General features: G+C 38.1%; 50 pseudogenes; all 50 read right to left on the bottom strand.

Moving 5' to 3' along the window:
- Positions 1-216: 216 nt before the first annotated feature.
- On the bottom strand, positions 217-335 carry LOC124345003 (annotated as a pseudogene).
- Positions 336-619: 284 nt separating this feature from the next.
- On the bottom strand, positions 620-738 carry LOC124345646 (annotated as a pseudogene).
- A 285-nt stretch (positions 739-1,023) lies between these two features.
- On the bottom strand, positions 1,024-1,142 carry LOC124345973 (annotated as a pseudogene).
- A 284-nt stretch (positions 1,143-1,426) lies between these two features.
- LOC124345511 lies at positions 1,427-1,545 on the bottom strand (annotated as a pseudogene).
- A 284-nt stretch (positions 1,546-1,829) lies between these two features.
- On the bottom strand, positions 1,830-1,948 carry LOC124345002 (annotated as a pseudogene).
- Positions 1,949-2,233: 285 nt separating this feature from the next.
- On the bottom strand, positions 2,234-2,352 carry LOC124345972 (annotated as a pseudogene).
- Positions 2,353-2,636: 284 nt separating this feature from the next.
- LOC124345682 lies at positions 2,637-2,755 on the bottom strand (annotated as a pseudogene).
- A 284-nt stretch (positions 2,756-3,039) lies between these two features.
- On the bottom strand, positions 3,040-3,158 carry LOC124346414 (annotated as a pseudogene).
- A 284-nt stretch (positions 3,159-3,442) lies between these two features.
- LOC124345863 lies at positions 3,443-3,561 on the bottom strand (annotated as a pseudogene).
- Positions 3,562-3,846: 285 nt separating this feature from the next.
- On the bottom strand, positions 3,847-3,965 carry LOC124346004 (annotated as a pseudogene).
- A 284-nt stretch (positions 3,966-4,249) lies between these two features.
- Positions 4,250-4,368, bottom strand: LOC124345823 (annotated as a pseudogene).
- A 284-nt stretch (positions 4,369-4,652) lies between these two features.
- LOC124346413 lies at positions 4,653-4,771 on the bottom strand (annotated as a pseudogene).
- Positions 4,772-5,055: 284 nt separating this feature from the next.
- On the bottom strand, positions 5,056-5,174 carry LOC124345644 (annotated as a pseudogene).
- A 284-nt stretch (positions 5,175-5,458) lies between these two features.
- Positions 5,459-5,577, bottom strand: LOC124345862 (annotated as a pseudogene).
- A 285-nt stretch (positions 5,578-5,862) lies between these two features.
- On the bottom strand, positions 5,863-5,981 carry LOC124346148 (annotated as a pseudogene).
- A 284-nt stretch (positions 5,982-6,265) lies between these two features.
- On the bottom strand, positions 6,266-6,384 carry LOC124345000 (annotated as a pseudogene).
- A 284-nt stretch (positions 6,385-6,668) lies between these two features.
- LOC124344999 lies at positions 6,669-6,787 on the bottom strand (annotated as a pseudogene).
- A 285-nt stretch (positions 6,788-7,072) lies between these two features.
- Positions 7,073-7,191, bottom strand: LOC124346147 (annotated as a pseudogene).
- A 284-nt stretch (positions 7,192-7,475) lies between these two features.
- LOC124346133 lies at positions 7,476-7,594 on the bottom strand (annotated as a pseudogene).
- A 284-nt stretch (positions 7,595-7,878) lies between these two features.
- Positions 7,879-7,997, bottom strand: LOC124346412 (annotated as a pseudogene).
- Positions 7,998-8,281: 284 nt separating this feature from the next.
- Positions 8,282-8,400, bottom strand: LOC124345510 (annotated as a pseudogene).
- A 284-nt stretch (positions 8,401-8,684) lies between these two features.
- On the bottom strand, positions 8,685-8,803 carry LOC124346411 (annotated as a pseudogene).
- Positions 8,804-9,087: 284 nt separating this feature from the next.
- LOC124345861 lies at positions 9,088-9,206 on the bottom strand (annotated as a pseudogene).
- Positions 9,207-9,490: 284 nt separating this feature from the next.
- On the bottom strand, positions 9,491-9,609 carry LOC124345508 (annotated as a pseudogene).
- Positions 9,610-9,893: 284 nt separating this feature from the next.
- Positions 9,894-10,012, bottom strand: LOC124345251 (annotated as a pseudogene).
- A 284-nt stretch (positions 10,013-10,296) lies between these two features.
- Positions 10,297-10,415, bottom strand: LOC124345969 (annotated as a pseudogene).
- A 284-nt stretch (positions 10,416-10,699) lies between these two features.
- On the bottom strand, positions 10,700-10,818 carry LOC124346409 (annotated as a pseudogene).
- A 284-nt stretch (positions 10,819-11,102) lies between these two features.
- Positions 11,103-11,221, bottom strand: LOC124345643 (annotated as a pseudogene).
- Positions 11,222-11,506: 285 nt separating this feature from the next.
- On the bottom strand, positions 11,507-11,625 carry LOC124345783 (annotated as a pseudogene).
- A 284-nt stretch (positions 11,626-11,909) lies between these two features.
- On the bottom strand, positions 11,910-12,028 carry LOC124346408 (annotated as a pseudogene).
- Positions 12,029-12,312: 284 nt separating this feature from the next.
- LOC124346012 lies at positions 12,313-12,431 on the bottom strand (annotated as a pseudogene).
- A 153-nt stretch (positions 12,432-12,584) lies between these two features.
- LOC124344998 lies at positions 12,585-12,703 on the bottom strand (annotated as a pseudogene).
- A 284-nt stretch (positions 12,704-12,987) lies between these two features.
- LOC124345859 lies at positions 12,988-13,106 on the bottom strand (annotated as a pseudogene).
- Positions 13,107-13,259: 153 nt separating this feature from the next.
- Positions 13,260-13,378, bottom strand: LOC124344996 (annotated as a pseudogene).
- Positions 13,379-13,662: 284 nt separating this feature from the next.
- On the bottom strand, positions 13,663-13,781 carry LOC124344877 (annotated as a pseudogene).
- A 284-nt stretch (positions 13,782-14,065) lies between these two features.
- Positions 14,066-14,184, bottom strand: LOC124344876 (annotated as a pseudogene).
- A 153-nt stretch (positions 14,185-14,337) lies between these two features.
- On the bottom strand, positions 14,338-14,456 carry LOC124344995 (annotated as a pseudogene).
- A 284-nt stretch (positions 14,457-14,740) lies between these two features.
- Positions 14,741-14,859, bottom strand: LOC124344994 (annotated as a pseudogene).
- Positions 14,860-15,143: 284 nt separating this feature from the next.
- LOC124345858 lies at positions 15,144-15,262 on the bottom strand (annotated as a pseudogene).
- Positions 15,263-15,415: 153 nt separating this feature from the next.
- LOC124344993 lies at positions 15,416-15,534 on the bottom strand (annotated as a pseudogene).
- Positions 15,535-15,818: 284 nt separating this feature from the next.
- Positions 15,819-15,937, bottom strand: LOC124344875 (annotated as a pseudogene).
- A 284-nt stretch (positions 15,938-16,221) lies between these two features.
- LOC124345292 lies at positions 16,222-16,340 on the bottom strand (annotated as a pseudogene).
- A 284-nt stretch (positions 16,341-16,624) lies between these two features.
- LOC124345822 lies at positions 16,625-16,743 on the bottom strand (annotated as a pseudogene).
- Positions 16,744-17,027: 284 nt separating this feature from the next.
- Positions 17,028-17,146, bottom strand: LOC124344873 (annotated as a pseudogene).
- A 284-nt stretch (positions 17,147-17,430) lies between these two features.
- On the bottom strand, positions 17,431-17,549 carry LOC124345291 (annotated as a pseudogene).
- Positions 17,550-17,833: 284 nt separating this feature from the next.
- LOC124344871 lies at positions 17,834-17,952 on the bottom strand (annotated as a pseudogene).
- A 284-nt stretch (positions 17,953-18,236) lies between these two features.
- On the bottom strand, positions 18,237-18,355 carry LOC124346407 (annotated as a pseudogene).
- A 284-nt stretch (positions 18,356-18,639) lies between these two features.
- On the bottom strand, positions 18,640-18,758 carry LOC124345290 (annotated as a pseudogene).
- A 284-nt stretch (positions 18,759-19,042) lies between these two features.
- LOC124344870 lies at positions 19,043-19,161 on the bottom strand (annotated as a pseudogene).
- Positions 19,162-19,445: 284 nt separating this feature from the next.
- On the bottom strand, positions 19,446-19,564 carry LOC124344869 (annotated as a pseudogene).
- Between the last annotated feature and the right edge of the window lie 40 nt (positions 19,565-19,604).

Raw genomic sequence — 19,604 nt, 5'->3', positions numbered from 1 at the left:
ATGTTTGTTCATTGAATTCGGACTGGTAACCATCGCGAATAAAAAAACGCGATAAACTTTGAAAAACTCTCAATGGAATTCATCCAGAATCATTCCTATAGATGAATTGAACCTATCCCTGTGTCATTGAAATTTTTGATCTACGAATTTGGACTGGTAACCATCGTGATTGAAAAAAAATTTCAAGAAATTTGTTATTGAAAACAAACTATTCATCGCCAACGACATTCCGTATTCCCAAGCGGTCACCCTTCCAAGTACTAACGGGACTCGACGTAACTTAACTTCTGGGAGCTGACGAGACCAGGTGCGTTCTACGTGATATGGCCGTTGACATTCAAAAATTAAAATTTACCCTCCCCGTCCCAATGGATGAATAGAAAATCACTTCAAAGTGATTGAAATGTTTGTTCATTGAATTCGGACTGGTAACCATCGCGAATAAAAAAACGCGATAAACTTTGAAAAACTCTCAATGGAATTCATCCAGAATCATTCCTATAGATGAATTGAACCTATCCCTGTGTCATTGAAATTTTTGATCTACGAATTTGGACTGGTAACCATTGTGATTGAAAAAAAATTTCAAGAAATTTGTTATTGAAAACAAACTATTCATCGCCAACGACATTCCGTATTCCCAAGCGGTCATCCTTCCAAGTACTAACGGGACTCGACGTAACTTAACTTCTGGGAGCTGACGAGACCAGGTGCGTTCTACGTGATATGGCCGTTGACATTCAAAAATGAAAATTTACCCTCCCAGTCCCAATGGATGAATAGAAAATCACTTCAAAGTGATTGAAATGTTTGTTCATTGAATTCGGACTGGTAACCATCGCGAATAAAAAAACGCGATAAACTTTGAAAAACTCTCAATGGAATTCATCCAGAATCATTCCTATAGATGAATTGAACCTATCCCTGTGTCATTGAAATTTTTGATCGACGAATTTGGACTGGTAACCATCGTGATTGAAAAAAAAATTTCAAGAAATTTGTTATTGAAAACAAACTATTCATCGCCAACGACATTCCGTATTCCCAAGCGGTCACCCTTCCAAGTGCTAACGGGACTCGACGTAACTTAACTTCTGGGAGCTGACGAGACCAGGTGCGTTCTATGTGATATGGCCGTTGACATTCAAAAATGAAAATTTACCCTCCCATTCCCAATGGATGAATAGAAAATCACTTCAAAGTGATAGAAATGTTTGTTCAAAGAATTTGGACTGGTAACCATCGCGAATAAAAAAACGCGATAAACTTTGAAAAACTCTCAATGGAATTCATCCAGAATCATTCCTATAGATGAATTGAACCTATCCCTGTGTCATTGAAATGTTTGATCTACGAATTTGGACTGGTAACCATTGTGATTGAAAAAAAATTTCAAGAAATTTGTTATTGAAAACAAACTATTCATCGCCAACGACATTCCGTATTCCCAAGCGGTCACCCTTCCAAGTACTAACGGGACTCGACGTAACTTAACTTCTGGGAGCTGACGAGACCAGGTACGTTCTACGTGATATGGCCGTTGACATTCAAAAATTAAAATTTACCCTCCCCGTCCCAATGGATGAATAGAAAATCACTTCAAAGTGATTGAAATGTTTGTTCATTGAATTCGGACTGGTAACCATCGCGAATAAAAAAACGCGATAAACTTTGAAAAACTCTCAATGGAATTCATCCAGAATCATTCCTATAGATGAATTGAACCTATCCCTGTGTCATTGAAATTTTTGATCTACGAATTTGGACTGGTAACCATCGTGATTGAAAAAAAATTTCAAGAAATTTGTTATTGAAAACAAACTATTCATCGCCAACGACATTCCGTATTCCCAAGCGGTCACCCTTCCAAGTACTAACGGGACTCGACGTAACTTAACTTCTGGGAGCTGACGAGACCAGGTGCGTTCTACGTGATATGGCCGTTGACATTCAAAAATTAAAATTTACCCTCCCCGTCCCAATGGATGAATAGAAAATCACTTCAAAGTGATTGAAATGTTTGTTCATTGAATTCGGACTGGTAACCATCGCGAATAAAAAAACGCGATAAACTTTGAAAAACTCTCAATGGAATTCATCCAGAATCATTCCTATAGATGAATTGAACCTATCCCTGTGTCATTGAAATTTTTGATCGACGAATTTGGACTGGTAACCATCGTGATTGAAAAAAAAATTTCAAGAAATTTGTTATTGAAAACAAACTATTCATCGCCAACGACATTCCGTATTCCCAAGCGGTCACCCTTCCAAGTGCTAACGGGACTCGACGTAACTTAACTTCTGGGAGCTGACGAGACCAGGTGCGTTCTATGTGATATGGCCGTTGACATTCAAAAATGAAAATTTACCCTCCCAGTCCCAATGGATGAATAGAAAATCACTTCAAAGTGATAGAAATATTTGTTCAAAGAATTTGGACTGGTAACCATCGCGAATAAAAAAACGCGATAAACTTTGAAAAACTCTCAATGGAATTCATCCAGAATCATTCCTATAGATGAATTGAACCTATCCCTGTGTCATTGAAATGTTTGATCTACGAATTTGGACTGGTAACCATTGTGATTGAAAAAAAATTTCAAGAAATTTGTTATTGAAAACAAACTATTCATCGCCAACGACATTCCGTATTCCCAAGCGGTCACCCTTCCAAGTACTAACGGGACTCGACGTAACTTAACTTCTGGGAGCTGACGAGACCAGGTGCGTTCTATGTGATATGGCCGTTGACATTCAAAAATGAAAATTTACCCTCCCAGTCCCAATGGATGAATAGAAAATCACTTCAAAGTGATAGAAATGTTTGTTCAAAGAATTTGGACTGGTAACCATCGCGAATAAAAAAACGCGATAAACTTTGAAAAACTCTCAATGGAATTCATCCAGAATCATTCCTATAGATGAATTGAACCTATCCCTGTGTCATTGAAATTTTTGATCGACGAATTTGGACTGGTAACCATCGTGATTGAAAAAAAATTTCAAGAAATTTGTTATTGAAAACAAACTATTCATCGCCAACGACATCCCGTATTCCCAAGCGGTCACCCTTCCAAGTACTAACGGGACTCGACGTAACTTAACTTCTGGGAGCTGACGAGACCAGGTGCGTTCTACGTGATATGGCCGTTGACATTCAAAAATGAAAATTTACCCTCCCAGTCCCAATGGATGAATAGAAAATTACTTCAAAGTGATTGGAATGTTTGTTCATTGAATTCGGACTGGGAATCATCGCGATTAAAAAAACGCGATAAACTTTGAAAAACTCTCAATGGAATTCATCCAGAATCATTCCTATAGATGAATTGAACCCATCCCTGTGTCATTGAAATTTTTGATCTACGAATTTGGACTGGTAACCATCGTGATTGAAAAAAAATTTCAAGAAATTTGTTATTGAAAACAAACTATTCATCGCCAACGACATTCCGTATTCCCAAGCGGTCACCCTTCCAAGTGCTAACGGGACTCGACGTAACTTAACTTCTGGGAGCTGACGAGACCAGGTGCGTTCTACGTGATATGGCCGTTGACATTCAAAAATGAAAATTTACCCTCCCAGTCCCAATGGATGAATAGAAAATCACTTCAAAGTGATAGAAATGTTTGTTCATTGAATTCGGACTGGTAACCATCGCGAATAAAAAAACGCGATAAACTTTGAAAAACTCTCAATGGAATTCATCCAGAATCATTCCTATAGATGAATTGAACCTATCCCTGTGTCATTGAAATTTTTGATCGACGAATTTGGACTGGTAACCATCGTGATTGAAAAAAAAATTTCAAGAAATTTGTTATTGAAAACAAACTATTCATCGCCAACGACATTCCGTATTCCCAAGCGGTCACCCTTCCAAGTGCTAACGTGACTCGACGTAACTTAACTTCTGGGAGCTGACGAGACCAGGTGCGTTCTATGTGATATGGCCATTGACATTCAAAAATGAAAATTTACCCTCCCAGTCCCAATGGATGAATAGAAAATCACTTCAAAGTGATAGAAATGTTTGTTCAAAGAATTTGGACTGGTAACCATCGCGAATAAAAAAACGCGATAAACTTTGAAAAACTCTCAATGGAATTCATCCAGAATCATTCCTATAGATGAATTGAACCTATCCCTGTGTCATTGAAATGTTTGATCTACGAATTTGGACTGGTAACCATTGTGATTGAAAAAAAATTTCAAGAAATTTGTTATTGAAAACAAACTATTCATCGACAACGACATTCCGTATTCCCAAACGGTCACCCTTCCAAGTACTAACGGGACTCGACGTAACTTAACTTCTGGGAGCTGACGAGACCAGGTGCGTTCTATGTGATATGGCCGTTGACATTCAAAAATGAAAATTTACCCTCCCAGTCCCAATGGATGAATAGAAAATCACTTCAAAGTGATAGAAATGTTTGTTCAAAGAATTTGGACTGGTAACCATCGCGAATAAAAAAACGCGATAAACTTTGAAAAACTCTCAATGGAATTCATCCAGAATCATTCCTATAGATGAATTGAACCTATCCCTGTGTCATTGAAATTTTTGATCGACGAATTTGGACTGGTAACCATCGTGATTGAAAAAAAATTTCAAGAAATTTGTTATTGAAAACAAACTATTCATCGCCAACGACATCCCGTATTCCCAAGCGGTCACCCTTCCAAGTACTAACGGGACTCGACGTAACTTAACTTCTGGGAGCTGACGAGACCAGGTGCGTTCTACGTGATATGGCCGTTGACATTCAAAAATGAAAATTTACCCTCCCAGTCCCAATGGATGAATAGAAAATTACTTCAAAGTGATTGGAATGTTTGTTCATTGAATTCGGACTGGGAATCATCGCGATTAAAAAAACGCGATAAACTTTGAAAAACTCTCAATGGAATTCATCCAGAATCATTCCTATAGATGAATTGAACCTATCCCTGTGTCATTGAAATTTTTGATCTACGAATTTGGACTTGTAACCATTGTGATTGAAAAAAAATTTCAAGAAATTTGTTATTGAAAACAAACTATTCATCGCCAACGACATTCCGTATTCCCAAGCGGTCATCCTTCCAAGTACTAACGGGACTCGACGTAACTTAACTTCTGGGAGCTGACGAGACCAGGTGCGTTCTACGTGATATGGCCGTTGACATTCAAAAATGAAAATTTACCCTCCCAGTCCCAATGGATGAATAGAAAATTACTTCAAAGTGATTGGAATGTTTGTTCATTGAATTCGGACTGGGAATCATCGCGATTAAAAAAACGCGATAAACTTTGAAAAACTCTCAATGGAATTCATCCAGAATCATTCCTATAGATGAATTGAACCCATCCCTGTGTCATTGAAATTTTTGATCTACGAATTTGGACTGGTAACCATCGTGATTGAAAAAAAATTTCAAGAAATTTGTTATTGAAAACAAACTATTCATCGCCAACGACATTCCGTATTCCCAAGCGGTCACCCTTCCAAGTGCTAACGGGACTCGACGTAACTTAACTTCTGGGAGCTGACGAGACCAGGTGCGTTCTACGTGATATGGCCGTTGACATTCAAAAATGAAAATTTACCCTCCCAGTCCCAATGGATGAATAGAAAATCACTTCAAAGTGATTGAAATGTTTGTTCATTGAATTCGGACTGGTAACCATCGCGAATAAAAAAACGCGATAAACTTTGAAAAACTCTCAATGGAATTCATCCAGAATCATTCCTATAGATGAATTGAACCTATCCCTGTGTCATTGAAATTTTTGATCGACGAATTTGGACTGGTAACCATCGTGATTGAAAAAAAAATTTCAAGAAATTTGTTATTGAAAACAAACTATTCATCGCCAACGACATTCCGTATTCCCAAGCGGTCACCCTTCCAAGTGCTAACGGGACTCGACGTAACTTAACTTCTGGGAGCTGACGAGACCAGGTGCGTTCTATGTGATATGGCCGTTTACATTCAAAAATGAAAATTTACCCTCCCAGTCCCAATGGATGAATAGAAAATCACTTCAAAGTGATAGAAATGTTTGTTCAAAGAATTTGGACTGGTAACCATCGCGAATAAAAAAACGCGATAAACTTTGAAAAACTCTCAATGGAATTCATCCAGAATCATTCCTATAGATGAATTGAACCTATCCCTGTGTCATTGAAATGTTTGATCTACGAATTTGGACTGGTAACCATTGTGATTGAAAAAAAATTTCAAGAAATTTGTTATTGAAAACAAACTATTCATCGCCAACGACATTCCGTATTCCCAAGCGGTCACCCTTCCAAGTACTAACGGGACTCGACGTAACTTAACTTCTGGGAGCTGACGAGACCAGGTGCGTTCTACGTGATATGGCCGTTGACATTCAAAAATGAAAATTTACCCTCCCAGTCCCAATGGATGAATAGAAAATTACTTCAAAGTGATTGGAATGTTTGTTCATTGAATTCGGACTGGGAATCATCGCGATTAAAAAAACGCGATAAACTTTGAAAAACTCTCAATGGAATTCATCCAGAATCATTCCTATAGATGAATTGAACCTATCCCTGTGTCATTGAAATGTTTGATCTACGAATTTGGACTGGTAACCATTGTGATTGAAAAAAAATTTCAAGAAATTTGTTATTGAAAACAAACTATTCATCGCCAACGACATTCCGTATTCCCAAGCGGTCACCCTTCCAAGTACTAACGGGACTCGACGTAACTTAACTTCTGGGAGCTGACGAGACCAGGTGCGTTCTACGTGATATGGCCGTTGACATTCAAAAATGAAAATTTACCCTCCCAGTCCCAATGGATGAATAGAAAATTACTTCAAAGTGATTGGAATGTTTGTTCATTGAATTCGGACTGGGAATCATCGCGATTAAAAAAACGCGATAAACTTTGAAAAACTCTCAATGGAATTCATCCAGAATCATTCCTATAGATGAATTGAACCCATCCCTGTGTCATTGAAATTTTTGATCTACGAATTTGGACTGGTAACCATCGTGATTGAAAAAAAAATTTCAAGAAATTTGTTATTGAAAACAAACTATTCATCGCCAACGACATTCCGTATTCCCAAGCGGTCACCCTTCCAAGTGCTAACGGGACTCGACGTAACTTAACTTCTGGGAGCTGACGAGACCAGGTGCGTTCTATGTGATATGGCCGTTTACATTCAAAAATGAAAATTTACCCTCCCAGTCCCAATGGATGAATAGAAAATCACTTCAAAGTGATAGAAATGTTTGTTCAAAGAATTTGGACTGGTAACCATCGCGAATAAAAAAACGCGATAAACTTTGAAAAACTCTCAATGGAATTCATCCAGAATCATTCCTATAGATGAATTGAACCTATCCCTGTGTCATTGAAATGTTTGATCTACGAATTTGGACTGGTAACCATTGTGATTGAAAAAAAATTTCAAGAAATTTGTTATTGAAAACAAACTATTCATCGCCAACGACATTCCGTATTCCCAAGCGGTCACCCTTCCAAGTACTAACGGGACTCGACGTAACTTAACTTCTGGGAGCTGACGAGACCAGGTACGTTCTACTTTATATGGCCGTTGACATTCAAAAATGAAAATTTACCCTCCCAGTCCAAATGGATGAATAGAAAATCACTTCAAAGTGATTGAAATGTTTGTTCATTGAATTTGGACTGGTAACCATCGCGAATAAAAAAACGCGATAAACTTTGAAAAACTCTCAATGGAATTCATCCAGAATCATTCCTATAGATGAATTGAACCTATCCCTGTGTCATTGAAATTTTTGATCGACGAATTTGGACTGGTAACCATCGTGATTGAAAAAAAATTTCAAGAAATTTGTTATTGAAAACAAACTATTCATCGCCAACGACATCCCGTATTCCCAAGCGGTCACCCTTCCAAGTACTAACGGGACTCGACGTAACTTAACTTCTGGGAGCTGACGAGACCAGGTGCGTTCTACGTGATATGGCCGTTGACATTCAAAAATGAAAATTTACCCTCCCAGTCCCAATGGATGAATAGAAAATTACTTCAAAGTGATTGGAATGTTTGTTCATTGAATTCGGACTGGGAATCATCGCGATTAAAAAAACGCGATAAACTTTGAAAAACTCTCAATGGAATTCATCCAGAATCATTCCTATAGATGAATTGAACCTATCCCTGTGTCATTGAAATGTTTGATCTACGAATTTGGACTGGTAACCATTGTGATTGAAAAAAAATTTCAAGAAATTTGTTATTGAAAACAAACTATTCATCGCCAACGACATTCCGTATTCCCAAGCGGTCACCCTTCCAAGTACTAACGGGACTCGACGTAACTTAACTTCTGGGAGCTGACGAGACCAGGTACGTTCTACGTGATATGGCCGTTGACATTCAAAAATGAAAATTTACCCTCCCAGTCCAAATGGATGAATAGAAAATCACTTCAAAGTGATTGAAATGTTTGTTCATTGAATTTGGACTGGTAACCATCGCGAATAAAAAAACGCGATAAACTTTGAAAAACTCTCAATGGAATTCATCCAGAATCATTCCTATAGATGAATTGAACCTATCCCTGTGTCATTGAAATTTTTGATCGACGAATTTGGACTGGTAACCATCGTGATTGAAAAAAAATTTCAAGAAATTTGTTATTGAAAACAAACTATTCATCGCCAACGACATCCCGTATTCCCAAGCGGTCACCCTTCCAAGTACTAACGGGACTCGACGTAACTTAACTTCTGGGAGCTGACGAGACCAGGTGCGTTCTACGTGATATGGCCGTTGACATTCAAAAATGAAAATTTACCCTCCCAGTCCCAATGGATGAATAGAAAATTACTTCAAAGTGATTGGAATGTTTGTTCATTGAATTCGGACTGGGAATCATCGCGATTAAAAAAACGCGATAAACTTTGAAAAACTCTCAATGGAATTCATCCAGAATCATTCCTATAGATGAATTGAACCCATCCCTGTGTCATTGAAATTTTTGATCTACGAATTTGGACTGGTAACCATCGTGATTGAAAAAAAATTTCAAGAAATTTGTTATTGAAAACAAACTATTCATCGCCAACGACATTCCGTATTCCCAAGCGGTCACCCTTCCAAGTGCTAACGGGACTCGACGTAACTTAACTTCTGGGAGCTGACGAGACCAGGTGCGTTCTACGTGATATGGCCGTTGACATTCAAAAATGAAAATTTACCCTCCCAGTCCCAATGGATGAATAGAAAATCACTTCAAAGTGATAGAAATGTTTGTTCATTGAATTCGGACTGGTAACCATCGCGAATAAAAAAACGCGATAAACTTTGAAAAACTCTCAATGGAATTCATCCAGAATCATTCCTATAGATGAATTGAACCTATCCCTGTGTCATTGAAATGTTTGATCTACGAATTTGGACTGGTAACCATTGTGATTGAAAAAAAATTTCAAGAAATTTGTTATTGAAAACAAACTATTCATCGCCAACGACATTCCGTATTCCCAAGCGGTCACCCTTCCAAGTACTAACGGGACTCGACGTAACTTAACTTCTGGGAGCTGACGAGACCAGGTACGTTCTACGTGATATGGCCGTTGACATTCAAAAATGAAAATTTACCCTCCCAGTCCAAATGGATGAATAGAAAATCACTTCAAAGTGATTGAAATGTTTGTTCATTGAATTCGGACTGGTAACCATCGCGAATGAAAAAACGCGATAAAATTTGAAAGACTCTCAATGGAATTCATCCAGAATCATTCCTATAGATGAATTGAACCTATCCCTGTGTCATTGAAATTTTTGATCTACGAATTTGGACTGGTAACCATCGTGATTGAAAAAAAATTTCAAGAAATTTGTTATTGAAAACAAACTATTCATCGCCAACGACATCCCGTATTCCCAAGCGGTCACCCTTCCAAGTACTAACGGGACTCGACGTAACTTAACTTCTGGGAGTTGACGAGACCAGGTGCGTTCTACGTGATATGGCCGTTGACATTCAAAAATGAAAATTTACCCTCCCAGTCCCAATGGATGAATAGAAAATTACTTCAAAGTGATTGGAATGTTTGTTCATTGAATTCGGACTGGGAATCATCGCGATTAAAAAAACGCGATAAACTTTGAAAAACTCTCAATGGAATTCATCCAGAATCATTCCTATAGATGAATTGAACCCATCCCTGTGTCATTGAAATTTTTGATCTACGAATTTGGACTGGTAACCATCGTGATTGAAAAAAAATTTCAAGAAATTTGTTATTGAAAACAAACTATTCATCGCCAACGACATTCCGTATTCCCAAGCGGTCACCCTTCCAAGTGCTAACGGGACTCGACGTTACTTAACTTCTGGGAGCTGACGAGACCAGGTGCGTTCTACGTGATATGGCCGTTGACATTCAAAAATGAAAATTTACCCTCCCAGTCCCAATGGATGAATAGAAAATCACTTCAAAGTGATAGAAATGTTTGTTCATTGAATTCGGACTGGGAATCATCGCGATTAAAAAAACGCGATAAACTTTGAAAAACTCTCAATGGAATTCATCCAGAATCATTCCTATAGATGAATTGAACCTATCCCTGTGTCATTGAAATTTTTGATCGACGAATTTGGACTGGTAACCATCGTGATTGAAAAAAAATTTCAAGAAATTTGTTATTGAAAACAAACTATTCATCGCCAACGACATCCCGTATTCCCAAGCGGTCACCCTTCCAAGTACTAACGGGACTCGACGTAACTTAACTTCTGGGAGCTGACGAGACCAGGTGCGTTCTACGTGATATGGCCGTTGACATTCAAAAATGAAAATTTACCCTCCCAGTCCCAATGGATGAATAGAAAATTACTTCAAAGTGATTGGAATGTTTGTTCATTGAATTCGGACTGGGAATCATCGCGATTAAAAAAACGCGATAAACTTTGAAAAACTCTCAATGGAATTCATCCAGAATCATTCCTATAGATGAATTGAACCCATCCCTGTGTCATTGAAATTTTTGATCTACGAATTTGGACTGGTAACCATCGTGATTGAAAAAAAATTTCAAGAAATTTGTTATTGAAAACAAACTATTCATCGCCAACGACATTCCGTATTCCCAAGCGGTCATCCTTCCAAGTACTAACGGGACTCGACGTAACTTAACTTCTGGGAGCTGACGAGACCAGGTGCGTTCTACGTGATATGGCCGTTGACATTCAAAAATGAAAATTTACCCTCCCAGTCCCAATGGATGAATAGAAAATCACTTCAAAGTGATTGAAATGTTTGTTCATTGAATTCGGACTGGTAACCATCGCGAATAAAAAAACGCGATAAACTTTGAAAAACTCTCAATGGAATTCATCCAGAATCATTCCTATAGATGAATTGAACCTATCCCTGTGTCATTGAAATTTTTGATCGACGAATTTGGACTGGTAACCATCGTGATTGAAAAAAAAATTTCAAGAAATTTGTTATTGAAAACAAACTATTCATCGCCAACGACATTCCGTATTCCCAAGCGGTCACCCTTCCAAGTACTAACGGGACTCGACGTAACTTAACTTCTGGGAGCTGACGAGACCAGGTAAGTTCTACGTGATATGGCCGTTGACATTCAAAAATGAAAATTTACCCTCCCAGTCCAAATGGATGAATAGAAAATCACTTCAAAGTGATTGAAATGTTTGTTCATTGAATTTGGACTGGTAACCATCGCGAATAAAAAAACGCGATAAACTTTGAAAAACTCTCAATGGAATTCATCCAGAATCATTCCTATAGATGAATTGAACCTATCCCTGTGTCATTGAAATTTTTGATCGACGAATTTGGACTGGTAACCATCGTGATTGAAAAAAAATTTCAAGAAATTTGTTATTGAAAACAAACTATTCATCGCCAACGACATCCCGTATTCCCAAGCGGTCACCCTTCCAAGTACTAACGGGACTCGACGTAACTTAACTTCTGGGAGCTGACGAGACCAGGTGCGTTCTACGTGATATGGCCGTTGACATTCAAAAATGAAAATTTACCCTCCCAGTCCCAATGGATGAATAGAAAATTACTTCAAAGTGATTGGAATGTTTGTTCATTGAATTCGGACTGGGAATCATCGCGATTAAAAAAACGCGATAAACTTTGAAAAACTCTCAATGGAATTCATCCAGAATCATTCCTATAGATGAATTGAACCCATCCCTGTGTCATTGAAATTTTTGATCTACGAATTTGGACTGGTAACCATCGTGATTGAAAAAAAATTTCAAGAAATTTGTTATTGAAAACAAACTATTCATCGCCAACGACATTCCGTATTCCCAAGCGGTCACATTTCCAAGTACTAACGGGACTCGACGTAACTTAACTTCTGGGAGCTGACGAGACCAGGTGCGTTCTACGTGATATGGCCGTTGACATTCAAAAATGAAAATTTACCCTCCCAGTCCCAATGGATGAATAGAAAATCACTTCAAAGTGATTGAAATGTTTGTTCATTGAATTTGGACTGGTAACCATCGCGAATGAAAAAAAATTTAAAGAAATTTGTTATTGAAAACAAACTATTCATCGCCAACGACATTCCGTATTCCCAAGCGGTCACCCTTCCAAGTACTAACGGGACTCGACGTAACTTAACTTCTGGGAGCTGACGAGACCAGGTGCGTTCTACGTGATATGGCCGTTGACATTCAAAAATGAAAATTTACCCTCTCAGTCCCAATGGATGAATAGAAAATCACTTCAAAGTGATTGAAATGTTTGTTCATTGAATTCGGACTGGTAACCATCGCGAATAAAAAAACAGGATAAACTTTGAAAACCTCTCAATGGAATTCATCCAGAATCATTCCTATAGATGAATTGAACCTATCCCTGTGTCATTGAAATTTTTGATCTACGAATTTGGACTGGTAACCATCGTGATTGAAAAAAAATTTCAAGAAATTTGTTATTGAAAACAAACTATTCATCGCCAACGACATTCCGTATTCCCAAGCGGTCACCCTTCCAAGTGCTAACGGGACTCGACGTAACTTAACTTCTGGGAGCTGACGAGACCAGGTGCGTTCTACGTGATATGGCCGTTGACATTCAAAAATGAAAATTTACCCTCCCAGTCCCAATGGATGAATAGAAAATCACTTCAAAGTGATTGAAATGTTTGTTCATTGAATTCGGACTGGTAACCATCGCGAATGAAAAAAAATTTAAAGAAATTTGTTATTGAAAACAAACTATTCATCGCCAACGACATTCCGTATTCCCAAGCGGTCACCCTTCCAAGTACTAACGGGACTCGACGTAACTTAACTTCTGGGAGCTGACGAGACCAGGTGCGTTCTACGTGATATGGCCGTTGACATTCAAAAATGAAAATTTACCCTCTCATTCCCAATGGATGAATAGAAAATCACTTCAAAGTGATTGAAATGTTTGTTCATTGAATTCGGACTGGTAACCATCGCGAATAAAAAAACAGGATAAACTTTGAAAACCTCTCAATGGAATTCATCCAGAATCATTCCTATAGATGAATTGAACCTATCCCTGTGTCATTGAAATTTTTGATCTACGAATTTGGACTGGTAACCATCGTGATTGAAAAAAAATTTCAAGAAATTTGTTATTGAAAACAAACTATTCATCGCCAACGACATCCCGTATTCCCAAGCGGTCACCCTTCCAAGTACTAACGGGACTCGACGTAACTTAACTTCTGGGAGCTGACGAGATCAGGTGCGTTCTACGTGATATGGCCGTTGACATTCAAAAATGAAAATTTACCCTCCCAGTCCCAATGGATGAATAGAAAATCACTTCAAAGTGATTGAAATGTTTGTTCATTGAATTCGGACTGGTAACCATCGCGAATAAAAAAACAGGATAAACTTTGAAAACCTCTCAATGGAATTCATCCAGAATCATTCCTATAGATGAATTGAACCTATCCCTGTGTCATTGAAATTTTTGATCTACGAATTTGGACTGGTAACCATCGTGATTGAAAAAAAATTTCAAGAAATTTGTTATTGAAAACAAACTATTCATCGCCAACGACATCCCGTATTCCCAAGCGGTCACCCTTCCAAGTACTAACGGGACTCGACGTAACTTAACTTCTGGGAGCTGACGAGATCAGGTGCGTTCTACGTGATATGGCCGTTGACATTCAAAAATGAAAATTTACCCTCCCAGTCCCAATGGATGAATAGAAAATCACTTCAAAGTGATTGAAATGTTTGTTCATTGAATTCGGACTGGTAACCATCGCGAATGAAAAAAAATTTAAAGAAATTTGTTATTGAAAACAAACTATTCATCGCCAACGACATTCCGTATTCCCAAGCGGTCACCCTTCCAAGTACTAACGGGACTCGACGTAACTTAACTTCTGGGAGCTGACGAGACCAGGTGCGTTCTACGTGATATGGCCGTTGACATTCAAAAATGAAAATTTACCCTCTCATTCCCAATGGATGAATAGAAAATCACTTCAAAGTGATTGAAATGTTTGTTCATTGAATTCGGACTGGTAACCATCGCGAATAAAAAAACAGGATAAACTTTGAAAACCTCTCAATGGAATTCATCCAGAATCATTCCTATAGATGAATTGAACCTATCCCTGTGTCATTGAAATTTTTGATCTACGAATTTGGACTGGTAACCATCGTGATTGAAAAAAAATTTCAAGAAATTTGTTATTGAAAACAAACTATTCATCGCCAACGACATTCCGTATTCCCAAGCGGTCACCCTTCCAAGTACTAACGGGACTCGACGTAACTTAACTTCTGGGAGCTGACGAGACCAGGTGCGTTCTACGTGATATGGCCGTTGACATTCAAAAATGAAAATTTACCCTCTCAGTCCCAATGGATGAATAGAAAATCACTTCAAAGTGATTGAAATGTTTGTTCATTGAATTCGGACTGGTAACCATCGCGAATAAAAAAACAGGATAAACTTTGAAAACCTCTCAATGGAATTCATCCAGAATCATTCCTATAGATGAATTGAACCTATCCCTGTGTCATTGAAATTTTTGATCTACGAATTTGGACTGGTAACCATCGTGATTGAAAAAAAATTTCAAGAAATTTGTTATTGAAAACAAACTATTCATCGCCAACGACATTCCGTATTCCCAAGCGGTCACCCTTCCAAGTGCTAACGGGACTCGACGTAACTTAACTTCTGGGAGCTGACGAGACCAGGTGCGTTCTACGTGATATGGCCGTTGACATTCAAAAATGAAAATTTACCCTCCCAGTCCCAATGGATGAATAGAAAATCACTTCAAAGTGATTGAAATGTTTGTTCATTGAATTCGGACTGGTAACCATCGCGAATGAAAAAAAATTTAAAGAAATTTGTTATTGAAAACAAACTATTCATCGCCAACGACATTCCGTATTCCCAAGCGGTCACCCTTCCAAGTACTAACGGGACTCGACGTAACTTAACTTCTGGGAGCTGACGAGACCAGGTGCGTTCTACGTGATATGGCCGTTGACATTCAAAAATGAAAATTTACCCTCTCATTCCCAATGGATGAATAGAAAATCACTTCAAAGTGATTGAAATGTTTGTTCATTGAATTCGGACTGGTAACCATCGCGAATAAAAAAACAGGATAAACTTTGAAAACCTCTCAATGGAATTCATCCAGAATCATTCCTATAGATGAATTGAACCTATCCCTGTGTCATTGAAATTTTTGATCTACGAATTTGGACTGGTAACCATCGTGATTGAAAAAAAATTTCAAGAAATTTGTTATTGAAAACAAACTATTCATCGCCAACGACATCCCGTATTCCCAAGCGGTCACCCTTCCAAGTACTAACGGGACTCGACGTAACTTAACTTCTGGGAGCTGACGAGATCAGGTGCGTTCTACGTGATATGGCCGTTGACATTCAAAAATGAAAATTTACCCTCCCAGTCCCAATGGATGAATAGAAAATCACTTCAAAGTGATTGAAATGTTTGTTCATTGAATTCGGACTGGTAACCATCGCGAATGAAAAAACGCGATAAAATTTTAAAAACTCACAATGGAATTCATCCAGAATCATTCCTATAGATGAATTGAACCTATCCCTGTGTCATTGAAATTTTTGATCTACGAATTTGGACTGGTAACCATCGTGATTGAAAAAAAATTTCAAGAAATTTGTTATTGAAAACAAACTATTCATCGCCAACGACATCCCGTATTCCCAAGCGGTCACCCTTCCAAGTACTAACGGGACTCGACGTAACTTAACTTCTGGGAGCTAACGAGATCAGGTGCGTTCTACGTGATATGGCCGTTGACATTCAAAAATGAAAATTTACCCTCCCAGTTCCAATGGATGAATAGAAAATCACTTCAAAGTGATAGAAATGTTTGTTCAAAGAATTTGGACTGGTAACCATCGCGAATAAAAAAACGCGATAAACTTTGAAAAACTCTCAATGGAATTCATCCAGAATCATTCCTATAGATGAATTGAACCTACTCCTGTGTCATTGAAATGTTTGATCTACGAATTTGGACTGGTAACCATTGTGATTGAAAAAAAATTTCAAGAAATTTGTTATTGAAAACAAACTATTCATCGCCAACGACATTCCGTATTCCCAAGCGGTCACCCTTCCAAGTACTAACGGGACTCGACGTAACTTAACTTCTGGGAGCTAACGAGATCAGGTGCGTTCTACGTGATATGGCCGTTGACATTCAAAAATGAAAATTTACCCTCCCAGTCCCAATGGATAAATAGAAAATTACTTCAAAGTGATTGAAATGTTTGTTCATTGAATTCGGACTGGTAATCATCGCGAATAAAAAAACGCGATAAACTTTAAAAAACTCTCAATGGAATTCATCCAGAATCATTCCTATAGATGAATTGAACCTATCCCTGTGTCATTGAAATTTTTGATCTACGAATTTGGACTGGTAACCATCGTGATTGAAAAAAAATTTCAAGAAATTTGTTATTGAAAACAAACTATTCATCGCCAACGACATCCCGTATTCCCAAGCGGTCACCCTTCCAAGTACTAACGGGACTCGACGTAACTTAACTTCTGGGAGCTGACGAGATCAGGTGCGTTCTACGTGATATGGCCGTTGACATTCAAAAATGAAAATTTACCCTCCCAGTCCCAATGGATGAATAGAAAATCACTTCAAAGTGATTGAAATGTTTGTTCATTGAATTCGGACTGGTAACCATCGCGAATGAAAAAACGCGATAAAATTTTAAAAACTCACAATGGAATTCATCCAGAATCATTCCTATAGATGAATTGAACCTATCCCTGTGTCATTGAAATTTTTGATCTACGAATTTGGACTGGTAACCATCGTGATTGAAAAAAAATTTCAAGAAATTTGTTATTGAAAACAAACTATTCATCGCCAACGACATCCCGTATTCCCAAGCGGTCACCCTTCCAAGTACTAACGGGACTCGACGTAACTTAACTTCTGGGAGCTAACGAGATCAGGTGCGTTCTACGTGATATGGCCGTTGACATTCAAAAATGAAAATTTACCCTCCCAGTTCCAATGGATGAATAGAAAATCACTTCAAAGTGATAGAAATGTTTGTTCAAAGAATTTGGACTGGTAACCATCGCGAATAAAAAAACGCGATAAACTTTGAAAAACTCTCAATGGAATTCATCCAGAATCATTCCTATAGATGAATTGAACCTACTCCTGTGTCATTGAAATTTTTGATCTACGAATTTGGACTGGTAACCATCGTGATTGAAAAAAAATTTCAAGAAATTTGTTATTGAAAACAAACTATTCATCGCCAACGACATCCCGTATTCCCAAGCGGTCACCCTTCCAAGTACTAACGGGACTCGACGTAACTTAACTTCTGGGAGCTGACGAGATCAGGTGCGTTCTACGTGATATGGCCGTTGACATTCAAAAATGAAAATTTACCCTCCCAGTCCCAATGGATGAATAGAAAATCACTTCAAAGTGATTGAAATGTTTGTTCATTGAATTCGGACTGGTAACCATCGCGAATAAAAAAACGCGATAAACTTTGAAAAACTCTCAATGGAATTCATCCAGAATCATTCCTATAGATGAATTGAACCTATCCCTGTGTCATTGAAATTTTTGATCTACGAATTTGGACTGGTAACCATCGTGATTGAAAAAAAATTTCAAGAAATTTGTTATTGAAAACAAACTATTCATCGCCAACGACATCCCGTATTCCCAAGCGGTCACCCTTCCAAGTACTAACGGGACTCGACGTAACTTAACTTCTGGGAGCTGACGAGACCAGGTGCGTTCTACGTGATATGGCCGTTGACATTCAAAAATGAAAATTTACCCTCCCAGTCCCAATGGATGAATAGAAAATCACTTCAAAGTGATTGAAATGTTTGTTCATTGAATTTGGACTGGTAACCATCGCGAATAAAAAAACGCGATAAACTTTGAAAAACTCTCAATGGAATTCATCCAGAATCATTCCTATAGATGAATTGAACCTATCCCTGTGTCATTGAAATTTTTGATCTACGAATTTGGACTGGTAACCATCGTGATTGAAAAAAAATTTCAAGAAATTTGTTATTGAAAACAAACTATTCATCGCCAACGACATCCCGTATTCCCAAGCGGTCACCCTTCCAAGTACTAACGGGACTCGACGTAACTTAACTTCTGGGAGCTAACGAGATCAGGTGCGTTCTACGTGATATGGCCGTTGACATTCAAAAATGAAAATTTACCCTCCCAGTTCCAATGGATGAATAGAAAATCACTTCAAAGTGATAGAAATGTTTGTTCAAAGAATTTGGACTGGTAACCATCGCGAATAAAAAAACGCGATAAACTTTGAAAAACTCTCAATGGAATTCATCCAGAATCATTCCTATAGATGAATTGAACCTATCCCTGTGTCATTGAAATTTTTGATCTACGAATTTGGACTGGTAACCATCGTGATTGAAAAAAAATTTCAAGAAATTTGTTATTGAAAACAAACTATTCATCGCCAACGACATCCCGTATTCCCAAGCGGTCACCCTTCCAAGTACTAACGGGACTCGACGTAACTTAACTTCTGGGAGCTGACGAGATCAGGTGCGTTCTACGTGATATGGCCGTTGACATTCAAAAATGAAAATTTACCCTCCCAGTCCCAATGGATAAATAGAAAATTACTTCAAAGTGATTGAAATGTTTGTTCATTGAATTCGGACTGGTAATCATCGCGAATAAAAAAACGCGATAAACTTTGAAAAACTCTCAATGGAATTCATCCAGAATCATTCCTATAGATGAATTGAACCTATCCCTGTGTCATTGAAATTTTTGATCTACGAATTTGGACTGGTAACCATCGTGATTGAAAAAAAATTTCAAGAAATTTGTTATTGAAAACAAACTATTCATCGCCAACGACATCCCGTATTCCCAAGCGGTCACCCTTCCAAGTACTAACGGGACTCGACGTAACTTAACTTCTGGGAGCTGACGAGATCAGGTGCGTTCTACGTGATATGGCCGTTGACATTCAAAAATGAAAATTTACCCTCCCAGTCCCAATGGATA

This window comes from Daphnia pulicaria, chromosome 6 (assembly GCF_021234035.1).
Source record: "Daphnia pulicaria isolate SC F1-1A chromosome 6, SC_F0-13Bv2, whole genome shotgun sequence".
NCBI lineage: Eukaryota > Metazoa > Arthropoda > Branchiopoda > Diplostraca > Daphniidae > Daphnia > Daphnia pulicaria.
This window is presented reverse-complemented; position numbering and strand designations above follow the sequence as displayed.